Genomic DNA, 19,184 nt, shown 5'->3' with positions numbered 1-19,184 from the left:
AATCAACCACTCTCCCTTACTCAACCCACCTCGCTGTTCATCACACTGTTCCCTCCCCCGTCTCTTTCTCGCTGTTCTATCACTCTGTCTCCCTACCAGTCTCTTTCTCGCTGCTCTGTCACTCTGTTCCACGTCTTTCTCGCTGTTCTATCACTCTGTCCCCCGTCTCTTTCTCCCTGTTATATCACTCTGTTCCTCGTCTCTTTCTCGCTGTTCTATCACTCTGTTCTCCCTGTCTCTCTCTCGCTGTTCTATCACTCTGTTCCCCGTCTCTTTCTAGCTGTTCTATCACTCTGTTCCCCCTGTATCTCTCTTGCTGTTCTATCACTCTGTCCCCCCTGTCACTTTCTAGCTGTTCTATCGCTCTGTTCCCCTGCTTCTTTCTCACTGTTCTATAACTCTGTCCCCATCTCTATCTCGCTGTTCTATAACTCTGTCCCCCTCTCTTTCTTGCTGTTCTATCACTCTGTCCCCTTTTTCTTTCCTCTATTCTATCACTTTGTTCCCTGCCTATTTCTTGCTTTTCTATCACTCCGTCCCCGTCTCTTTCTTGCTGCTCTAGCACTCTGTCCCCGTCTTTCTCGCTGTTCTATCACTCTGTCCCCAGACTTTTTCTCGCTATTCTGTCACTCTTCCCCCCATCTCTTTCTCACTGTTCTATCACTCTGTCCTCGGTCTCTTTCTTGGTGTTCTATCACTCTGCTCTCACCTCTCTTTCTCGCTGTTCTATCAGTCTGTCCCCCTCTCCTGTGTCTTTCTCGCGGTTCAATCACTCTGCCCCCGTCTTTTTCTTCCTGTTCCATCACTCTGTCCCCCCTCTTCCTAGCTGTTCGATCACTCAGAAATCCTCCTTTTGAGTCGGTATGAAATAGGATTATTCTCTTCTCTTTCTCGCTGTTCTATCACACTGTCCCTGCCTCTTTCTCACTGTTTTATCACTCTGTCCCCTCGTCTCTTTCTCGCTGTTCTAATGCTTTGCCCCGTCACTTTGTAGCTGTTCTATCACTCTGTTCCCCACTCTTTCTCTCTGTTCTATCACTCTGTTTCCCCCTCTCTTTCTTGCTCTACTATCACTTGGTCCCCATCTCTTTCTCGCTGTTCTATCACTCTGTAACACGTTACTTCTCACTGTTTTATCACTCTATTCCCCTGCCTTTCCTGCTGTTCTATCACTCTGTCCCCGTCTCTTTCTCTCTGTTCTATCACTCTGTCCCCTCGTTTCTTTCTCTCTGTTCTATCACTCTGTTTTCCCCTCTCTTTCTTGCTGCCACTTTGTTCCCCTGCCTCTTTCTCTCTGTTCTATCACTCTGTTCCCCCTTTCTCGCTGTTCTATCACTTTGTTCCCCCTCCGACAGCTCTTTTTTGCTGTTCTATCACTCTATCCTCGTCTTTCTCGCTGTTCTATCACTCTGTTCCCCCTCTCTTTCTGGCTGTTGAATCACTCTGTTCCCCTGCCTCTTTCTCGCTGTTCCATAACTCTGTTCCCCCCTCTCTTTCTTGCTGTTCTATCACTTGGTCCCCCGTCTCTTTATCGCTTTTCTATCACTCTATCCCACGTTATTTCTTGCTGTTTTATCACCATGTTCCCCCGTCTCTTTCTCGCTATTCTATCACTCTGTTTCCCCTCGCCTTCTCTATGTTCTATCACTCTGTCCCTCCTCTTTCTAGCTGTGCTATCACTCTGCTCTCCCACTCTTTCTTGCTGTTCTATCACTCTGTTCCCCATTCACTTTCTTGCTGTTCTGTCACTCTGTTTTCCCGCCTTTCCTGCTTTTCTATCACTCTGTCCCCCTTCTCTTTCTCGCTGTTCTATCACTCCGTCCCCTCATCTCTTTCTCGCTGTTCTATCACTCCGTCCCCTTGTCTCTTTCTCCCTACTCTATCACTATGTCCCCTCGTCTCTTTCTCGCTGTTCTATCACTGTGTTCCCCCTTTCTTTCTTGCTGTTCTATCACTTTGTTCCCCTACCTCTTTCTCGCTGTTCTATCACTCTGTTTCCCCCTTTCTCACTGTTTTATAACTCTGTCCCCATCTCTTTCTTGCTGTTCTATCACTCTGTCCCCCATTTCTTTCTGCTATTCTATCAATTTGTTCCCTGTGTATTTCTTGCTGTTCTAGCACTCTGTCCCTGTCTTTCTTGCTGTTGTATCACTCTGTCCCCAGTCTCTTTCTCTCTGTTCTATCTCTGCCCTGTCTCTTTCTCGCTGTCTATCACTCTGTCCCCCATCTCTTTCTCGCTGTTCTATCACTTTGTCCCCCGTCTCTTTCTCGGTGTTCTATCACTCCGTCCCCTCATCTCTTTCTCGCTGTTCTATCACTCTGTCCCCTTGTCTCTTTCTCCCTACTCTATCACTCTGTCCCCTCGTCTCTTTCTCGCTGTTCTATCACTGTGTTTCCCCTTCTCTTTCTTGCTGTTCTATCACTTTGTTCCCCCGCCTCTTTCTCGCTGTTCTATCACTTTGTTCCCCCTTTCTCACTGTTCTATAACTCTGTTCCCCCCTCTCTTTCTTGCTGTTCTATCACTCTGTCTCCCATTTCTTTCTGCTATTCTATCAATTTGTTCCCTGTGTATTTCTTGCTGTTTTATCACTCTGTCCTGTCTTTCTTGCTGTTCTAGCACTCTGTCCCCGTCTTTCTTGCTGTTCTATCACTCTGTCCCCAGCCTCTTCCTCGCTCTTCTATCACTGCCCTCTCTCTTTCTCTCTGTCTATCACTCTGTCCCACCTCTCTTATTAGCTGTTCTATCAGTCTGTCCCCCTCTCCTGTCTCTTTCTCACTGTTCTATCACTCTGCCCTGTCTTTTTCTTGCTGTTCTATCACTCTGTTCCCCCCTCTCTTTCTTGCCGGTCTATCACTTGGTCCCCCGTCTCTTTCTCGCTGTTCTATCACTCTATTCCACGTTATTTCTCTCTGTTTTATCAATCCGTCCCCTTCCCCCATCTGTTTCTTGCTGTTCTATCACTCTGTTCCTCCTCTCGTTCTCGCCGTTCTATAACTCTGTCCCCCCTCTTTCTTGCTGTTCTATCACTCTGTTCTCCCCCTCTTTCTTGCTGTTCTATCACTCTGATCCCCATTCACTTTCTTGCTGTTCTATCACTCTGTTTTCCCTTCTTCCCTGCTGTTTTTTCACTCTGTCCCCTCATCTTTCTCGCTGTTTTATCACTCTGTCCCCTTGTTTCTTTCTCGCTGTTCTATCACTGCGTCCCCTCATCTCTTTCTCCCTGTTCTATCACCTTGTCCCCTCGTTTCTTTCTCCCTGATCTATCGCTCTGTCTCCTTGTTTCTTTCTCGCTGTTCTATCACTGTTCCCCCCTCACTTTCTTGCTGTTCTATCACTTTGTTCCCCCGCCTCTTTCTTGCTGTTCTGTCACTCTGTTCCCCCTCTCTTTATGGCTGTTGAATCACTCTGTTCCACTGCCTCTTTCTCGCTGTTCTATAACTCTGTCCCCCCTCTCTTTCTTGCTGTTCTATCACTCTTTCCCCGTCTTTCTTGCTGTTCTCGCACTCTGTCCCCGTATTTCTTGCTGTTCTATCACTCTGTCCCCATCTCTTTCTCGCTGTTCTATGACTGTTCCCCACTCTCTTTCTCGCTGTTCTATCACTCTTTTCCCTCCTCTCTTTCTTGCTGTTCTATCACTTGGTCCCCCGTCTCTCTCTCGCTGTTCTATCACTCTATTCCACATTATTTTTCGCTGTTTTATCACTCTGTTCCCCCGTCTCTTTCTTGCTGTTCCATCACTCTGTCCCCCTGTCTCTTTGTTGCTGTTCTATCACTCTGTCCCCCTGCCCCATCTCTTTCTCGCTGTTCTATCACTCTATCCTCATCTTTCTCGCTGTTCTATCACTCTGTTCCCCCCTCTCTTTCTTGCTGTTCTATCACTCTTTCCCCGTCTTTCTCGCTGTTCTATCACTCTGTGCCCCCGCTCTTTCTAAAGGTTCTATCACTCTGCCCCCGACTTTCTCCCTGTTCTATCACTCTGCCCCGTCTGTCTCCCTGTTCTATCACTCTGTGCCCCCGCTCTTTCTCAAGGTTATATCACTCTTTCCCCGTCTTTCTGGCTGTACTAGCACTCTATGCCCCCGCTCTTTCTCAAGGCTCTATCACTCTGACAATCGTCTCTTTCTCGCTGTTCTATCACTCTGTCCCCCCTCTCTTTCTTGCTGTTCCATCACTCTGTCACCCTGTCTCTTACTCTCTGTTCTACCACTCTGTCCCCGTCTCTTTCTCGCTGTTCCATCACTCTGTTCCCCCGTCTCTTTCTTACTGTTCTATTACTAGGTCCCTCTATCACGTCTTTCTCGCTGTACTATCATTCTGTCCCTCCGTCTCTTTCTTGCTGTTCTACCACTCTGTCTGCCCATCTATTTCTTGTTGTTCTATCACCCTGTTCCCCCTGTCTCTTTTTTGCTATTCTATCACTCTGATCCCCCTCTCTTTGTTGCTGTTCTATCACTCTGTTCCGCCTCTCGTTCTCACTGTTCTATCACTCTATCCCCCCTTTCTTTCTTGCTGTTCTATTACTATGTTCTCCCCCTCTTTCTCACCGTTCTATCACTCTGTTCCCCATTCACTTTCATGCTGTTCTATGACTGTTTCCCCCCTTTCGGGCTCTTCTATCACTCTGTCCCCCTGTCTCTTTCTCGCTGTTCTATCACTCTGTCCCCCTGTCTCTTTCTCGCTGTTTTATCACTCTGTCCCCGTCTCTTTCTCGCTGTTTTATCACCCTGTCCCCGTCTCTTTCTCGCTGTTCCATCATTCTGTTCCCCATCTCTTTCTTGCTATTCTATCACTCTGCCCCGTCTCTTTCTCACTGTTCTAACACTCTGTTACCCCCTCTCTCTTTCGCTGTTCTAGCACTCTGTCGCTCCTATCTCTTTCTCTTTTTTGTTGTTCTTTTTCTCGTCCTCAAAAAATCTGTTCCAATTGCTCCCCTCATTGAAATACCCGATTGAATAACTGACCAGTCATATTGAGTCCTGTAAGCACTTGAATACCAGCACATTACCTGCGTCCAGACTTTTAGTGTATACTCTGTGGCTATCATCCACACAGGTCTGAGTAGACTCACTCACGTTACCCCTAAGTGGCGTAGCTAGACCTTTTGCTACCCGTGGCGGTCCCTGAGTTCGCCGCCCCGCTGCGGCCGATTAAAGAGCAGAGGAGAGGAGCGGATGGTCTTGCTTTGTAATGTCACTGTGACGGAATATGTGCGACACATGGCAGCCCATTGAGGAAATGAGGCTGCAGGTATAGTAACACCATGGCAACAGGCCCCCATCCCTCATAGCATGCATTCCCGCAAATAATCAATCAGTGACACTTATATAGCGCGCTACATACCCATAGGGTCTCAAGGCGCAAATAACACACACCACACCAATGTTTACTTGCGAAAAGCTGCTGCAGGTTTATCACATACAACGTTATGTAATCATTGTGGGTTAGCTTACGGGCGATCCAAGGGCAGGCAGCATTCTAGCCACCCGCCCGCCTGAGGAGCCAGGCAGCCCGTGGTGAACCACCTCTGTGCTGCCTCTTCTGGTAATCCATCAAAGATCACCTGACCATCGTTCTTATGACTCACACCCCTTTCGGGGCAGAGCGTAGCTAGGCAAACCCACGGTTGCTCAGGCCCTCAACTGCCCGAAGGACTACTTTCCAGGAAACTCCCATGAGGCCCCTGGTGTTAGGCTCTGGCACCCCTATGTGCCACGCTGAGGTACCCTTCTGTACCCATCTGCTTCCAGATCGCCCTGTAACTCCGCCACAGCCCTGGCGGCGGCTCAGTACTTGACAGGGCCCCACACACTACCCTGCTCCTGTGTCTTCTACTTACATCCCCTCAGCTGTAACGCTTCCTGAAGGTCCAAGAGGAATAAGTCCATCCCTACTGTTGTTAGGTGGACCGCATCCTCTTCAAAGTACCCTTTTACCATCTCCTGAATCATTTTGTGTCTGATGAAACCCAGGCCCCTCTGCTCCGTGAATTTACGCATGGCGCCGTTGACTCGTCTCCTGGATCGCTCAACTGCCTGCAATGGTTTCGCCTCATGCCACACTCTACGTGGCATGCTCTCTGACCACAATACTTCACTCTGACCCAAGCGCTTGCTAACCTCACCCAGGTCATGCTTCATCCTGTGCAGCAATATAGTCCTTCCATAGGTTGTAAGTTCATTGCCCCCCAAATGTATCACCAAACAGTTGGGGTTGCCTCCTAATGTTGCTAGCGAGTGCTCGAGACTTTTCATGAGGCTGTTCCAGAGCATCCCAGGGTGCCCCAACCACTCAATCTTCGTCTCTGGAAATGCACGCTCTCCAGTTCCTGATCGCAGCCCAGCGAGCTAACCTGGAGATAGCTGAGTGCCCAATGACCCACACTTTGGACCTTGACAAGTCAAAGGACACGTTTCAACTTGTTGCTTTTATTTATATCTCCATCACGCAATTGTAATATACACAACACTGCAAACCATAATATCACACAACACTGCAAATCGACGCCTTCAAGGGCGGATATAACGTTTGTAACATTGGGACTCCCAGCATCCCACTTTCCTAACCTCTGCTGGTGCCATGCCTGCTGAAAATGCCGACGTGGCCGCTCCAATCCTGAAAGAGTGACTGGAATATCTTTTCCCTGAGCGCAGGCTGCCAGCCCTGGATAAGCATGGCCCCATGATGCGCTCCATCTGATACTTTGTTAATGGCCCCCTGTCCTCGTGGATCAATAAATAGCCGGCTGCCCCTGGGCGTAGTGCCATTACTCTCTGACCTTTCTCACTGGGCAGTACCTGTGATCACCCAACGGACTTAACACCACATCTACTCCCTTGCCTACCTGATCGGTCTTTGATTTCCTGAGGTGAACAGTCAACTTGTCATCTAGTTTGATGTCGGCTATGCCCAACGCATCCCCAGATTGGTCAGTTTTCGAGCTCTAGGACAGTGATCTTGGACGATATTCCACGCTTGCGACAGACGCTGGGCCTTTCCTGTGCACACCATCGTTCACCAAGGATTGCCCCAAAGCCCTACCTCCCTGAAGCGTCCGTGAACATGCTTAGTTCTGGACTGTCAACCCAGGGGGCCCTCTAGATAACCGTCCAATTGAACTGGGACAGGAACTTGCTCTACATCGCCAGGTCCTTCTTCAGGCCTAGAGAGAGCTTGACAAAGTGGTGCTTCTTAGTCACCTTAGCAGTGGCTCTGGCCAGTCTCCTAGCAAAAACCCTTCCTACCGGAATTACTCTGGCTGCGAAGTTGAGTTTGCCCAAGAGGCTCTGGATAACCCCCAGTGGCGCCTTGTCTTTCCCCAGCAGTGACCGAATGTCCAGTTGCAGCACCTGCACCTTCTCAGCAGGGAGTCGTGACACGCCTTTGATCGTGTCCAACTCAATGCCCAAAAAAGTGTGGACCTGCGCAGGGCCTTCTGTCTTGCCGGGTGCTAGAGGCACCCCTAGGTGTCGGGCCAAATCCTGGAAAGCATGGAGTCACCGGCTGCAATCTTGCGTGCCCGCTCCCCCGATAAACCGGAAGTCCAGGTAGTGGGTCACCTTGTCCACCTCATATCTCAAAGAGAGTGCCCACTGCAGGAACGAGCTAAAGGCTTCGAAAAAGGCACACGACACAGCACAACCCATTGGCATGCATCTGTCGAAGAAGAACTCCCCCTGCCACTTGAAGCCAAGGAGGTGTTGACTCTCGGGGTGTACTGGCAGTAGTATAAATGCTGACTCAATGTAAGCGTTCACCAACAAAGCTCTTTTCCCTGCCCTCCGGACCATATCGACAGCCATGTTAAAGGAACAGTACGAGACTGAGCAAGAGCCCTCCTCAAGCCAGAAGTTAACTGAGTCACGCTCTGGATACGATAAGTGTTGTATCAGCCTGAATGCCCCTGGTTCCTTCTTAGGGACCACCCCCAAGGGTGAGACCAGGAAGTTAGGGAGAGGGGGTTGCCGGAAGGGGCCTGCCACCCTCCCCAAGGCTACTTCCTTCCTAACCTTTGCCCCCACTACATCGCGGTAATCCCTGGTTGACCTGAGATTCTCAGCATCCCTGTTGACCAGGGGGCCCTGATAAGGGATTTTGTAACCCTCCACGAAACCTTCCGCTAATACGTTCCTATGTCAATGGGTGAGGGGCCTTTGACCAAGCAAGGTCCAGATTGTGCAAGCTGGGGAGGCGTAGTTGCTGGGGAGGGGGAGGAAGGGAAATGGGATTGTCCTGAATCACTCGGCCGGCCCACCACCTTACTTCTACTGTCTAGCGGGCCCCGAGGAGGACTCCCGCTTGTGGCACGCTGTTGCAGGATGGGTACCACTACACTTGCTGCATGTGTGGGAGAATCTGCAAGCCCTCCCCCAAGTTCATGTTCCCCCATTGTAAAGCCTACATGTTCCATTGAATGGTCTCCTAGCTCCTTTTTTCTGTCCCCCCACGCGACCTCCCCGAAAGGACTGCTTAGGCTGAAACTTCTTGTCCTGCTTTTGTCCCTTACTCCACTCCCCCTGCTGCATCCATAGCCGCACCTCCAACTGGTCCCATTCAAGCTCTGGGCAAATGGCCATTTTCTTCCTGATTTCGCAATCATATTTGTACCAGCCCATGCCCCCATTGGTTTCTGCCTCATTGGTGATGATGCTAGCGTATTGGAACAGACCCTGTCCCTGGTCTGGGAATCGCTCCATTACTACTGCTGCCAATATAGCAAAGGCATGTGCCCATGTCTTGATCGTTATCTCCGGCCAGGCCTGAAAGCGCACCTTTTTGTCGTCGTCCTTTCCGCCCATTTTCCTAGTGTCCACACCCCCTCTGCCCCATGCATCAATAGTGTGAAAATATCAATGAACTCCCTACGCCATATGCCTTCCTTGGCTGCCAATGGTACCTGCCATGCTAAGGAGCAGCGACCAGAAAGCAGAGGGACCATACTCACTAGAGGCCCTGATGACACAAGCAGTAGAGCAGCGTTGATCGCTGCCAGAGCAGGAATTGCCATGGTGGCGACTGCCCGTGGAGGGGAAGGCACGGTTGTCTGCGGTGGCACCGACACTGCCCCCTGCTGAGACTGTGGGTTATTTGTTGTGCCCACTGGCAAAACACCCCCTGGGTGGTTGCAGCCTAAACTCGGCCCTGGCTGCGTCTCGCCTGAAACCTCTCCCCCAACCCACACTTGTGTGACTGTTGTGCCAACCTGTGCCTGACTTGATGAAGCTGCATTCACAACCCCCCGCCACCGTTTGTGCTGCCCGCCCCACCAGTGGTACTTGTCACCCGGAGGCTGGCTCTTACTTCGGCTATGAAGTCAGCTAACGAGTCCTCCCGTGTAGCAAAATTCGACGGTGGCGGTGTACTGGCTAGGGGTATCACCGGTCCAGCTGCAATCGGAGGCGCGGTAGCTGCCGGGACGATTACTATCCCCTTGGAAAGTTCAGTGTTCCGACTCTTTGCTGGCGATGGTTCCGCCGGGAAGCATCTGACTGTGGCCCTTTTGACCCTTTTGGACCTTGTGAGCCATGTCTCCTCAGCGGTTTCCTGCCCCGTAGGGGGAACTGACATGTCTATTCCGGAGTCACCCGGATTGTTTGCTCTCAATAGTTCGCTGGCCCAAAGCACGCCTTTTGCCTTGACCATCTCCATCACTGCTGCCAGCTGCGCATCTTGGAATGCTTCACCTGGAACGTCTGCGAGAAAAGCGGGGGAGATCCCTGGCTATTCATGCGGGCACTTCGGGCTAGGTTCTCCTGAAAAAGAAATGGAGCAGTAAACCAGTGTCCCGCCGAATGTTGCAGTTCGGCCTGTCTGTCCCTTCGCGTCATTCTCCCCAGATACCCAGCTCTACTTACTTTGCTACTCTGTTGAAAGGTCGGTCTGAATCCACAGACTCTCACATCGGGGTAAGGGTGGGGTCAGGGGGTGTGGAGCGCCGGGGGTGCTGATGATCTCCTGCTGGGAAAGAATAGCGTTATTTTCAACACACACCTCCAGCTGCCCGAGCTGTCCAGGAGCATACTCCTTGCCATCCCTTCTTATCCCTTCCCCGCGGCGGACCCCTTGGATATCCACCCCAGTGTCATCTAGAAAACTCCACGCCCCCTTTTGTCTCCCACGCACCCCTTAACATTACCTCCACCAAGTGCCTTCCGTGGACTGTGCTTCACCCAAAATGCGACGAATATCGGAGAGTACCGGTGAGGCTGGAAAAGAAAGACCGCACACTTGAGTACGCCTACCTAGCAACCGTGCCTAGGATACCTGGTGATCACTGCGCCTAGGATACCTGGTGATCACTGCATGGTCCTTGCGCAGCTTCCCTGCTGGGACCTTCCAAACCTTCTCTTTGAGGCTCTTAGCTGCCGCCAACCTTCAACCTGTGACCCATGTGCCCCTTATTTCAATTTATGAAAACGAAATGCCCGAAGGGGGGACTCCCAAACCCGCACCACATCTCGCACTTCACCTGCTCCTGGCGTGTTTGCGTGGAGCTTAGGTCGCTCTGACTTTCCTCATTTCCTTCAGACCTGCACAGAAATTAACAGGTGATTAAGCACACACCATCAAATAGCGGACCCAGCAACTACTAAGGTTGCATATCTCGTGCTTAATTTCATTGTTCCAAAAGCTGACCCAAGGCAGTTGTTTATGGTGCGACAACATTCCGGGACGACCCCACCCATATCTATCCATATCTATCCATATTCCATATCTAATGAAAGTCTAACAACAAACACAGTACACTGAACTCTCTCTAATGAGAAATGTGCTTCTGCATTACTCCACTTCATTACGCCCAATATAAACGCAATGTTACTACCACACAGAAAGCTGCGTCTTTCTAATGCCAAATATGCTTCTGCCTATTCCCCTTATCTTTGCTGGGTTGAAAAGATAAAACCTGGAAAAGGACCCAGAGTTCCTTGCAGTGGAGACTCGGCGCCGGAAAACTACGAGAGTAAGACTTATCAAGGTCTTCAAGAATCTTTCACTCAGCAAGATAGGATTTACCTCCACGCAGCGAGTCGCACCCCCATAACAAGACAAATCTGCATCTAAATCACTTTTGTTCGTTCAATGCTCCACGAGGGACCTAACAAGATTAAAGTTACTTAGAGGGAACCCACTTTCTGAATAGCTCGCTGTGACCAAGACATCCAATAGGTTTCGCATAAACGCTTCATACCCGTATCTTTTCGAACTCTAGACCTCTCCGATGCCAGAGCAGCATAAGACCAGAACAAGATAGCCTTGAAAAAGCCCTGGAGAGGGCGAAACACGTGTCGGCAGTGTAAAGCTGGGAAACTTTTAACTTATTTGAACAATAAAGAACTTGAAGCACAAGATTTGGTTTTGGATCCATACTTTGAATTGCCATTGAACCATTGAATAATGTTGGTGCAATAACCTTGGAAACAACTACATTTATGTTCATAGATTAATGGACTTTTAAGAGGGTGCTTGTGTAATTTGGTTTTCTCTCTTGATTCGTGGTATTTGCATTCAGTTGCATTGCTCAAACACCCCTGGTGGTGGGTGTCTTATCAAGTTCTCAGTGCACCTCTATTTGATACCTCACGCATTACGTACCCGGGGAGAATAACTACAACAGTAGGTGCGGACGTTTTCTCTGATGAGAAACACTACCGCCATTTTCTTTGCACAATTTCGTCTTTATTCTTGTTGACTTCCTGGGACTTAACTCCCACTTCTGGACTGATCGCATATATCACTTATTGCAGGGGGGCGCAATGCTCCGTGGCCTGAGCTGACGGTGACAGCCCTACCACCACCGCGGATAGAAAAAAGCGTGCAAGGCAGGGATTAATTTCCGTGCCCGAGTAACTGCCTTCGATATATTCTGTGACTTTTAATAGGTACTTGGCGGCATTCCAGTATTCCCGCTTACCCAGTACTTACCCTCTCCAATCCCCTTGGGCCCTCGGCGATGGTAGCCCAATTTTGCCGCTCCCTCGAAGGTTGCCCATGCCACGCCCCCCCTCGGGCTGTGTATGCTCATCCTGCTCCCCACTGAAACCACTTAATCGCACCAGACCGTAACCGACCTCTTAAAGCAATACACCACCTATACTGGGCTACGCGCTCCTTGGGAAATCGGCGCGATAAAGTCCCCTGCTTCTGCGGGCACGACCTAAATTGGCACATCATTACCGGACATTAACAGCCTTTGCAATGGATTGGCGCTCGCCACATTGGACAATAAACCACATTACTGTCCTTAATATCCCCCGCTACTACCGATGCACGCGGGAAAAGATGCAGGCAGACTTTTAAATGGATTGGCGCTCACAGCCCTGTACACATTGCCTCCTCCAATAAACACATTTCCGTCCTACTGTCCCCCGCTACTGCGGATGCACGCGGGACATGATGCGGGCCGCCTTTGAATTCAATTGTCACCTGCCTGCATCGCTCGCGTCTCTATACATCCCCCCTCCCGCCCGAGATGCAGGCTTGCGACCCCGCGCTCCGGTCCGTGCCTGCCCAGCCTTCAAAATTGTACGGCCGCCATTTTGCCCGATCCAGGCCAGGGGAGTGGGGGGCGTTGGGGTGCGTGGTTCTCGGTGTCGGTGTGCGTGCCCCAGAGCAGTGTGCCCCCCGCACTCACGCCGGCCACATCCGAGAGCTGAGAAATGCTCACGCCAAGGTGAGCCAACCCACGTACGGTGCCCTTGTCACGAACCGACCATGACACATCTCTCACCTGTTCGCACCTTTACCAAGCCTGCGGGATCCCTTTCGCCAACCTGATTAACACACATCGCCACCCGTGTATGGCTACAGCCTCTATGGGCTTCGCGCAACTGTGCTAGGGTGACCAACTGGCATTGGTGCAAATTCAGGACAGTGAGTGTAAAAATTCAGGACAAAGGGTCAAAATTCAGGACACAAATTCAGGACAGTAGGTCAAAATTCAGGACAAAACTTCAGGACAATTGGATAAGTTTTACAGACACATCAGAGGTCGCGCAATAGTATATAAGTAAACCGAGCCATATCCAAACATATTTAACCATTTGCAAACCTATCCATCATGTATCCTTCCATCTATCATTTTACTCATCCATCCCTTCATTCATCCTTTCACTCATCCATCATCCATCCATCCACCCTTTCACCCTTTCACCCTATTCATCTGTACACTCATCCATCCTCTCTTCTACCCATCCATCCATCCATTTGTTCACTCATCCATCCAGCCATTTACCCTTTCACCCATCCAGCGATCCTTTCACTTGCTATCCATCCACCCAGTCACTCATCCTTCCAACCATCCACCCTTTAAGTCATCCATCCTCCCTTTCTCTCTCCATCGACCCTTTCACTTAGCAATCCTCCCTTCCATCCATCCATCCATCCATCCATCCATCCACCCACCCACCCACCCATCTACTCATCCACTCATGAATCCATCCATTGACCCTATCACTCATCCATCCTTTCTCTGATCCATTTATCCTTTCACTACACTCATCTATTCATCCTTTTGTCCCTCTACCCTCCCTTTCACTTACTCATCCGTCCTTACATCCACCCTTTCGCTCATCTGTCCATCCATTCACCCTTGCACTTATCAGTTCATCAATCATCTATCATTTTACTGATCCATCCACCCTTTTACCCATCCAGCTACCCTTCCACCCATACATCCAGCTATTTACCTTTTCTCTCTCTCATCTTCCACTCACTCATCAATCCAGCTATCCTCTCATTATCCATCTATTCAATCTTTCATTCATACACTCACCCTTTCACTAATTCATCCAGCCATCCACCCATCCTTTCACTTACTCACTCACCCACCTTTTCATATTAATTTTGAGCTAAGCCTTTCTGAGAAGAGGCCCATCAAGAACTTCACCCCCGCTGCAGGAGCCATTCCAGGACTGAGACAGAAGCCACCCAGGGCAGAGACAGGATCCACCACAGGGGGGGGGGGGGGGGGGGGCAGAAGCCATCACAGGCATTGCCACCACATGGGGGGACAAGAGCCATCACTGGAGGGGGAACGGGATCCACCAGGGTGGGGACAGGGGTGGGCATGCAGTATTCTAGTATCATCCTGGTCTGTTTGAGGGTGGGATAGGGCTCCTCACTCCCTCCTGGACAAGACAACGAGAAGACAGGCTCTCTTTCCAAAATGTTAGTTTTGCCCCCCTCCCCCCACTGTGATATACAGTACTTAAAGGAGATGCTCCAAGAGAACAGATTTAACTGATTGTCCTCCATACTTTGTTAATCAGTGTGGGTGCGATTGTGCCATTTCTTTACTTTATTACATTATAGGCTGCATGTTTGAAGAACCGCTTGCTCTGTGAAGAGAACCAATGCTGCCTCGGTGTAATCAGGGCCGGTTCTAGGATGTTTGGGGCCCTGGCAGAAAGGGAATGTGTGAGGCGGCGGCCCCTCTCAATTGCAGATACGCATCCAGTGCTGTTTGCATCTGAATAGAGCCCCTGCTCCTGAAGCCGCAGACCCTCCCTCTGTCACCTTCGAGCACCTCTTAACAGCTCATCAAGGGCTGGAGGTGTGAGGCCATCCCGCTGTGCCTCTCCAAAGCTGCTGGGTATCTGAGCTTTGGAACAGCCTCGGAGTTCAGACGGGAGGTGGGTGGAAGCTGTGCTGGTTAAAATTACGGACAAATGGCGTCCGTTAAAGGATCCTTCACGGACAACGGACAGACGGCCGAAATTAATCAATCAATCAATCAATCAATGACACTTATAGAGCGCGCTACATACCCGTAGGGTCTCAAGGCGCTGGGGGGGGGGGGGGGGGGGGTGGGGGGGGGGGGTGACCGCTACTGCTCGAACAGCCAGGTCTTCAGCTTCTTCCTGAAGGAGAGGTGGTCTTGGGTCAGGCGCAGGTCGGGAGGGAGGGAGTTCCAGGTCTTGGCGGCCAGGTAGGAGAAGGACCTTCCTCCTGTAGTCGCTCTTCGGATGCGGGGGACGGCGGCGAGGGCGTGGTTGGCTGATCAGAGGTGGCGTTTGGGAGCATAGAAGTTGATCCGGCTGTTGAGGTAGCTCGGGCCTTGGTCTCTCAGATGTCCGGAGATGTGGCTGGTTCGTGGGATGTCGAGGATGAGTCTGGCTGAGGCGTTCTGGATCCGCTGGAGTCTCTTCTGGAGCTTGGCGGTGGTACCGGCGTAGAGGGCGTTGCCGTAGTCCAGACGGCTGGTGACGAGGGCCTGGGTGACGGTCTTCCTGGTCTCGGTGGGGATCCACCAGAAGATCTTCCGTAGCATGCGTAGGATGTTGAAGCACGCCGAGGAGACGTTGTTGACTTGCCTGGTCATGGAGAGGGAGGAGTCCAGGATGAAGCCCAGGTTGCGTGCATGGTCTGTCGGTTTGGGTGCGGTGCCCAGGGCGGGAGGCCACCAGGAGTCGTCCCAGGCGGAGGGTGAAGAGCCCAGGATGAGGACCTCCGTCTTGTCAGAGTTCAGTTTCAGGCGGCTGGTCGTCATCCACTCGGCTACCTCTTTCATCCCTTCGTGCAGGTTGGCTCTGGCGGAGGCGGGGTCGTTGGTCAGGGAGAGGATCAGCTGGGTGTCGTCGGCGTAGGAGATTATGCTGAGGTTGTGTTTGCGTTTGTGTAGACGTTGAAGAGGGTGGGGCTCAGAGATGATCCTTGAGGGACGCCGCAGATGACTTCGGAGGCCTCTGACTTGTACGGTGGTAGGCGGACTCTCTGTGTTCTTCCGTCGAGGAAGGAGACGATCCATTCCAGCGCCTTGTCCTGGATTCCGATGTTGCTGAGGCGCTGTACTAGGGTGCGGTGGCAGACAGTGTCGAATGCCGCGGAGAGGTCTAGGAGGATGAGGGCCGCTGTTTCTCCGTTGTCCATCAGGGCTCGGATGTCATCGGTGGCGGCGATGAGGGCGGTCTCGGTGCTGTGATTGGCTCGGAAGCCGGACTGTGAGGGGTCGAGGGATCCATTCGTCTCGAGGAAGGCGGCCATCTGCTTGTTGACGGTCTTCTTGATGACTTTGGCTGGAAACGGGAGGAGCGAGATGGGGCGGTAGTTCTTGAGTTCGGTGGGGTCCGCTGTTGGTTTCTTGAGTAGAGCGCTGAGTTCGGCGTGCTTCCAGCTCTCAGGGAAGGTGGCGGTGTCGAAGGATGTGTTGATGATGTCTCGCAGGTGGGGTGCGATGACAGCGTCGGCCTTGTTGAAGACGTGGTGAGGGCAGGGGTCGGTCGGTGATCCGGAGTGGATGGAGTTCATCGTGCGGACGGTGTCTTCGGTGCTGATCGGGGTCCAGGCGTGGAGGGTGGTGGTGGGGGGTGGTTGTTCGGTCATGGTGTGCGTTGGTTGGTTGTTGAAGCTGTTGTGTATTGAAGCTGTTGCGATCTTGTTGTGGAAGTATGAAGCAAGGGAGTTGCAGAGGTCTTGCGATGGGGACTGTCCGTGAAATTTACGGACGGTTGGTCACCCTAAACTGTGCACCGTGCGGGCGATGGGTTATGGGGTGGTGGGGTTTAGGTATGCGTAAATTGCCAGGCACTGCCCGTGTTTGTGGCCCCCGGCCAGCCCCAAGACTACTTTGCCCTAATCATTTTGCAGGCCAAATAACTGCCGGCAACCCGGTGGCCCCAAACCGGAGCACAGCGGCACACAACCCCTGGACCCCCAAAATGGAACCGGACGCTGCCTCGCTACAAACAAGCCCCGTAAGCCCATCCCTGCTGAGGCCTCTCGCGGCCTCCCCTGACCTGAACATGGTCAGGGGGGATGGACTCGCAGCTACCTTATGTTCTCGTCCCTTCCTAATGGCCGCAGATCACCCAAGGCCAGGCCACCAGAGCGACCCCAAGGCCCTGTCAAGAAATGCAGAAACAAGTTGCTGGGGGTAGAATGTGCAGAGTGATTGACACAGCATATGGGTTTTGGCAACTCGATCAATTGGTCACAACCCTACCAGTACTTACTGAGTTTGCGTGTCATATTCACTGCCTGCCTATATTTCCTCCCAGTCCAGAGATTCGAAGGATCACAACCATGGTGGAGATGAGGACAAAAAAAAAAAAAAAGAAAGAAAGAAATGCAGAAAATCGCCCCCCCGCCCCAACATGCAGCCTCACACGAGGCTCCTCCTCTCCACCACCCACCCCGTTGGGGACACAAGGGGGTGGAAAGGCATGGGCGGGAGAAGCCCAATGTCACTTAACGGGCCGCCCTCTTGAGTGGCCACCTACGGTGGCCTCGGGCGGCCGCAGTTCCTGTGTGACCCTTTAGTATTGCTGATATTGCAGAGGTGGGACATCACGGGACCATGGTAATAAATGGGAGCCTGGCGGATGTTACGACATTCCAGGCACGTAAGCTGTAGCTGCGAACACAGTACACCAGACTCCGTGTTTTTCTTTACTACGCACCCTACACTGACTGTGCTACGTGCACTGGTCCGCTGTGTGTCCGAATGTATGAAGTCGCGTAGAGGACACAACATTGGCGACGAGGGTGTGGGCAGCAAAGTGCCATTCCAGCTCTGTAGCGGGCACGAGTGCAGGGCAGGTGCACGCGGTGCTCGTGCCAAGGAGCGTGCGGAGGGGAGGCTGGGCCCCGCAGCTCCCATACAGGCCTGGTGTCCTGACACAGAGACTCAGGAGGATCACATGACGAGCTGCCCCCAGCGTGGCCTGATCTTGGAAACCACATCAGCGTCACTATTGATAAGGTGAGCCAGGGCACATGGCTGAGCAGCAGTGAGGTTTCACCAAGGCAAGGAGGTAGGCCCACTTTCACATGCTCACGGCTGAGATTGCCTGCAGCACAACAGGGAAGTCTGACACGGCGGTGGATGGCTAGTGGGGGGCACATTACCACAAAGCTAGTAAAGGCCAAGGGAAACACACCATCCGGGGTAGCGACATGTCCTGCTGGCACTGTGAGGGGTACTAGGATTAGAATAGCATGGCCACAATACAGTCCATTGAGCCATTCCTGGTGGAAGGATGGCCCTCTGCCCAGGCACTCCGATGGAAGCAATGGGTAGAGCGCTTTTCTTTTATTCTTCGAAGCCACCAATGTGGACAATGATCAAAGGAGGACCATGCTTTGCATCTAAGGGGGAAAGACATTTACAGGATTGCCAAATCGATAAATGAAGCAGCCTCCAAGACACATCTTACACTAATGGCTGCCCTATCAGCACACTTTGAGCATTAAGGACCTAGCAAGAATGTGTGGCTTCCACGATGAAGCTTAAGAAATATGGGGTCAGATTATACAAGGATGCCCTCCGGGAAAGAATACTAGAGGAATGGGATAAACACTTGGCCGGCATCCTAACCTCAGTACGGACCCAAGAATTATAGCGTGCCAGAGCAGCTCACATGGAGGCAGCTCTACTAAGTCCAGTAAAGGTAGAACCGATCAATGCGATTGTAACTCACACAGTAGCCAAGCCAAGCAGGAAAGAGTACTCAATGATGTGGGTATTGCAGAGGAAGCCCCCACGGGGCAACAGAATGCCCAGCCTGCAGAAAGAGGTGCGCGGGATGCAGGAAAATGAACAGTTTCGAACAGTGGGCCGATCTCGAAAGAATCTGTGTGTCCGACGCTGAAGCCACGTCGAGGACACAACACACTTCAGGGATGGTGTCCTTTAAGAGGTAAGAACTTTCACGTTATTAAATTGAATTAATATAGTTAAAGCAAGCCATTTACGAGGCATTGGCCACATACTGCAACCTCTTTTACTGTTGGCCCTGCTATGCTTGCTGTAGCAACCGTTTGTGAGTGGTCTGGAACAAGGCTGGATTGGTAAAGCGGGCACTCGGACAATGACCGGTTACTCACCGGTAATATTCATTACTCCGAGTCGTAGCCCTCCCCGTCCCAGTCCTAACTACATGAGCATAGCTCCTCCCACCAGAAACTCCCAAGCAACTTGAAACCCATCCCTTCCCTCCAGGCCACACCCATACCCTGAGGCATATAACCCCAAGACCTGCCAATCAACAACCTGTACCCAACAAGCACAAGAAGCCGAAACAGGGAGGGAGGGATGGGAACCTGGACTGGGACGGGGAGGGCTACGACTCGGAGTAATGAATATTACCGGTGAGTAACCGGTCATTACCTCCTCGTCAGCCCTCCCCGTCCCAGTCCTAACTATATGAGCAGATACCAAAGCAATAATCGTCTTCGCTCAGTAGCAAAA

At 51.6% G+C, this 19,184-nt stretch overlaps 1 protein-coding gene across 4 annotated transcripts in view; it reads left to right on the top strand.

The window, feature by feature from the left end:
• UNC13B (unc-13 homolog B) overlaps positions 1-19,184 on the top strand; it is a 3,024,149-nt gene that overhangs the window by 2,071,765 nt on the left and 933,200 nt on the right. The gene's annotated exons all lie outside the window — the stretch shown is intronic.

This window comes from Lissotriton vulgaris, chromosome 3_1 (genome assembly GCF_964263255.1).
Source record: "Lissotriton vulgaris chromosome 3_1, aLisVul1.2, whole genome shotgun sequence".
Classification (NCBI taxonomy): domain Eukaryota; kingdom Metazoa; phylum Chordata; class Amphibia; order Caudata; family Salamandridae; genus Lissotriton; species Lissotriton vulgaris.
This window is presented reverse-complemented; position numbering and strand designations above follow the sequence as displayed.